At 32.0% G+C, this 5385-nt stretch overlaps 1 long non-coding RNA gene across 1 annotated transcript; it reads right to left on the bottom strand.

Moving 5' to 3' along the window:
• Nucleotides 1–16: 16 nt before the first annotated feature.
• Nucleotides 17–1157, bottom strand: LOC125200263. The gene is made up of 3 exons (XR_007172706.1): nucleotides 1042–1157; nucleotides 800–896; nucleotides 17–153 (listed from the first exon to the last, which is right to left on the bottom strand). It is a non-coding gene; the product is annotated as an uncharacterized LOC125200263 (long non-coding RNA).
• Between the last annotated feature and the right edge of the window lie 4228 nt (nucleotides 1158–5385).

Raw genomic sequence — 5385 nt, 5'->3', positions numbered from 1 at the left:
TTCAGAATTTCTTCTAGACCGTCGTTGCTCTTTCTCTTTGAATTTGTTGCAATTCCTTGAATCGTGGTGACGCCACTCCTGGCATTTCTTGCATTGACGCAAACGCTTGCTCTTAAGCTTCAAAGCCTTCTCCACTCCTAAATTACAACGCTCCTAAAAACTGACGATGAAGTAAATACAAAATATTCCACCTATTGGATTTAGTATGATCATAGATCATAACAAAGGCACAACGAAGCATAATAGAAAAGATGACATAATAAACTCATACAAAATAAGTGATAATGATAATAGGTAATACTAAATGCAAATATATGTCATACAAAAACATGTCATTATAACACCATAAATAAGTCATAATTACAACATCCCTAAAACTGTCGATGAAGAAAGACAAAATATTCCAACAACAATTCATTATACTGAAAAATTGATGATTGATAACGAATTATACAAATGCTATAAATTATGACTACAGTTGACAAACCACGTAGATCATACTTAGGCATAACTGAAGCATATCATACAACACGTCATATAAAAGATAAAAATGAGTGATACAAGATAAATGACACAAACCCAAAAAATAACAATACAAATGGGTCATACAAAAGGAGTAATTGTAGCATGCCAAACTAATAAAAGTACCACCAATTCTGTGATTTTATAAACATACAGTTTCCATAAAACGAAATGAAAACATGATGGCAAATGACAAAGAACATTGGTGTGACTAAATTCACAACCAATCTGATCAGATGGATCGAAGACTGAAGAAAAAAAAAATTATCAACAAAACCTGTATTCTCTACAACGTCATCGAAGGATGGTTGATTGTCTCCAAACGAATTAGGGCATATTACGGTTTCCATGTATGGAGATAGGCTGCATAAAATCTACGGAAAAAAAGACGACAATTGTAAGTTATGAAATCGTCATACATAATCCATCAAAATTAAGAAATTGAATTATAGATTTCAAAATTACAACCGACTAACGAAATTAATTAGGAGATGAGATAATTTTAAAAATAGAAATTACCGGTGACAGATACGGCGATGGATGAAGAAGATGGAAAAAACCACAAAAGTTGAAGATGATGAATGTTAACTACAAAATCACGCAATGATTTGTTAATAGAAAGAGAAACGTGCATGATTATAGGAATTGCAACAACAAACGGATGAACATGATTGACATTATTAACCTTTCAGGATTTTAAATGAATAATATAAAATTAATTGAGAAATTATAGGAGCCATCAGATCTTCTAATCTCAAGATTAAAATGTCTAATCCTATGGTCTAAAATCGGCCTGTATTTCTTGATTTAATGGGATTCTTGTTTTGATCAAAATCATATATATATATATATATATATATATATATATAGGGTCTTGTTAGGTTGAGATTATTTAGCTAAATTGAGAAATGAGATGCAATATGGGCCACTAATCCATAAGATTAAGAAAATGTCAACAAATATCAAATTATGTCAACAAGGGGGTATAATTGTAATTTTATTAATAAAAAATCTGAAAACATAAAAACGTGTTTCAATCCAATTTGAAAAAGCTCTCTAAAACTCTGCTGAAATCTTCAAACCTTCATGCAATTCGAACCCCTTCAAAATCTGCAAAAACTCGGTAATCTTCACAATTCAAACCGTAAACATTCATACAGAGTTTTCTAGAATGACGATAGAAGAGCAAAATCGAAAAGAATCAGTTGAAACATCGATTGAAGTTGAATCGGCTGAAGCAGCGGTCGAAGAGAATCGGCATTCGAAATCGGCGACGGTTGAAGCGACTTCTTCAGGTTAAGAAATTGATTCAAATTTTAAGTATATTACTTCGATTTTGGTGTATTAAAACACATCTGGATTTCGATTTTTATGAATTCGATTCCTGCTGAATTTTTTTGTTGATTAACGATGGTAGAATCGGAAGAGATGGAAACGAACAATGCTGCTGGAAAAAACGGAAGAGATCAAGCATTACCTTCCAGTTAAGGATTTTTTAAAATTTTGAAGATTATTGACATTTTATATACTAGCTATTGACATAGCTATAATATTATACTGTTAACAGTAGTGTATGCTTGTTTGAATAGGCGTTGACATAATTATATTAACATAATGTATGCTTGTTTGAATGACTGTTAGGATGACTGTAGAAAACATACAATTTTATGGTTGTAGTAGTATGTCAACAACTATTGACATAGTGTATGCTTGTTTGAATGGCTGTTAGGATGGCTGTAGAAAACATATGTATAGTTGTAGTAGTATGTCAATAGCTATTGACATATTGTAAGCTTGTTTAAATAGTTGTTGACATAGTCATACTTATGTAATCAGAGTATGCTTGCCATAAACTTTATAAGATAATCGACAGGGTATGTCAACATTATAAACTTTAACTATTGACATAATAATAATGATAATAATAAGATAATTGTGGTTGCTATATATAGGATATACGTGTTAATTGACAGAGTATAATTCATAAATGAACTTCTGTTAGTTGTGCTTGCCATATCTATTGACATAGCTATAATAATATACTGTTGACATAGTCTTATTTTTGTAAACAGAGTATGCTTGCCATAAACTTTATAAGATAATCGAGAGGTTATGTCAACATTATAAACTATAACTATTGACATAATAGTAATAAGATAATTGTTCTTACTATATATGGGAAATACCAGTTAATGACAGAGCATACTTAATGCCTAAAATTCTGTTAATTGTGCTTGGTATATCTAATGAAATAATTTTAGTAATATACATGCACTTGATGTCAACAGAGTACACTTGTTAGTATCATGATACTTTGTATAATTGATATAGATTTATTATGTTTGATTTTAAACCAGAAAACAGAAAAACATACAAGCGAAAAAGGAGTACCTCAATATCTCAGGATGAGCCGATGAGTTAATTACTATTAAGAAAAATCAAAAGAAAAGTGTAAAGGATGGAAAACAGATTGTTATTGCCGAGAATCTATCTCAAAGGCTTCTAGTGAAAAGGAAGCCGATGTATTTTGTTAATGCAATAAGCAGACTGAATGAGTAACAGATGCGTGAATCATAAGGATGTTGAAGATGTTATGTTAGAAGATCTTCAAGGAGGAAGACAGTTCAAGAGGATGTTCTTGGTCTTACTAGAATCAACATTGATTGAGCAATCAACATGTGGAATGGTAAAATCTAAGATTGGGGAGATAATTGATGATCTGGATAACGTGAGGAATGTCAATTGGTGTTCATATATAATATCAGTGCTCAAATTTGCAAAACAAAATTGGGATGGAAAAGTGACCATCTTCTGTAGCTCTGCTACTTAGACAGAGTTACACAAGACAAGCGTCCTGTTCCTCGGACATTTCCATTAATGAAAGGATGGAAAAGTGACCATCTTCAGGCTAGGCTAAAGAAGATAGAGAAATCAGTGCAGGAGTTTTTGGTTTAGGAAATATAAAGAAAAGATATATTCGTAATGAGGAGCAGCAGCAAGGGATTGAAGAACTTCAATGTAACAAATCGGCAGGAAAATTGGGATGCTTCGACAGCAAAGAGAAATTTTATTTCTCAGATAGATAATGAGGTTGAAAGAAGACCAGATTTCAACTAGAGAAAAATTGATTTGGTAATAAGATCTAAAAATGATATCTATGTTAGAATATGAACAAGTATTCTATGGATATAATTGTATATTTCATGTCATACAGGTCTTCTTCCCAGTTTGTGCAGATAACCATTACTACCTTGTAGTATATTGGATGAAGAAAAACATCATTGACATCATAGATAATATAAAGCCACTTAAAGATACAGATCCGTTGAAAAATTATGACATTGATATTGGCTTACTGGTATGCTTTTATCTATATTATAGACATATTCTCTACATTGTGTTGAAATGCTTTGTACGTGTAGTTTAATTTAGTTATTTATATATTTTGCAGAAAGATATGTTCGAAGCATACTTCATAGAGAAGAAATTGCTAGATCTTTCAGAAAATATAAACAAGTCTTCATTCAATTTTCTGAATTTAGAATGGGCAACAACCACAAACATAAAGGACTGCGGTGTCTATTTGATGAGGCACATGGAGACCTATGTTGGGAAAAAGGGCAGTGATTGGGATATCGGCTTCTCTGCGCGTAGTCTGAAGATTATCCAAATACTCAGGGGAAGATATTGCTGCACGATGATTGCATCAATTTACAATAACCAGAGATCGCCAATGTTACAACTAGCTCATGATTGGATGGAAGCAAACATGGACAAATTGTATAAGCTAAACAACAAATACAAGAAGTTGTTTAGTTGTAGAAAGAGGAAGTGAACAAAAACAGATTTTAATGTTTGATGTTAACTTATCTTTTGGATTGGTTTTAAAATGATTATTATGCATTCTGACTTTTGAAATTAGCAGTTATAACAAATGTTAATAAGTTCAACAAATTGTATTGAAATGTAAACAACTTGATTGAAATATCAACAACCTATAACAAAATGTCAACAGCTTGTATAAAGTGTCAACAACTTGGAAAACAAATATTATGTCAACAACTTAAAATTGACATAATTATATTAGTTGTTGACATGACTAGTACATGTAGTTGACATGACTTACAATTGTTGTCAACATGTTTTCTATGTATTGTTCACATGGTTTGTACGTGTAGGTGACATGGCTTGAAATATAGTTGACATGACTGGTATGTGCGGTTGACACAATGTGCACCATAGTTGACATAATTATATTAGTTGTTGAGATGGCCAGTATATATAGTTGACACAATATGTACCGTAGTTGACATGACTGGTATGTGCGGTTGACACGATGTGCACCATAGTTGACATAATTATATTAGTTGTTGACATGGCCAGTATATATAGTTGACACGATATGTACCGTAGTTGACATGACTGGTATGTGCCGTTGACACGATGTGCACCATAGTTGACATAATTATATTAGTTGTTGACATGGCCAGTATATATAGTTGACACGATATATACCGTAGTTGACATGACTGGTATGTGCCGTTGACACGATGTGCACCATAATTGACATAATTATATTAGTTGTTGACATGGCCTAGTTGACATGATTTTTAATTGTTGACATGTGCACCTTAAAAACATGATGGAGCACGAAAGCAAGGCAGAGTCCAAGTTGTACTAAAAAGTCAACTACTTATAACCAAATGTCAACACCTTGTATAAAGGTGTACAACTCAGAAAACAAAACTTAAAATTAAAAAAACAGAATCATAAAATAGATGTCAACAGAGAGTAAAATCAGATATCAACAACTAACAAGAAAATGTCAATAATTTGTAGTCTATGTCAACAACTAAAAAACAA

The sequence above is a fragment of the Salvia hispanica genome, unplaced genomic scaffold (genome assembly GCF_023119035.1).
Source record: "Salvia hispanica cultivar TCC Black 2014 unplaced genomic scaffold, UniMelb_Shisp_WGS_1.0 HiC_scaffold_88, whole genome shotgun sequence".
Taxonomy (NCBI): domain Eukaryota; kingdom Viridiplantae; phylum Streptophyta; class Magnoliopsida; order Lamiales; family Lamiaceae; genus Salvia; species Salvia hispanica.
This window is presented reverse-complemented; position numbering and strand designations above follow the sequence as displayed.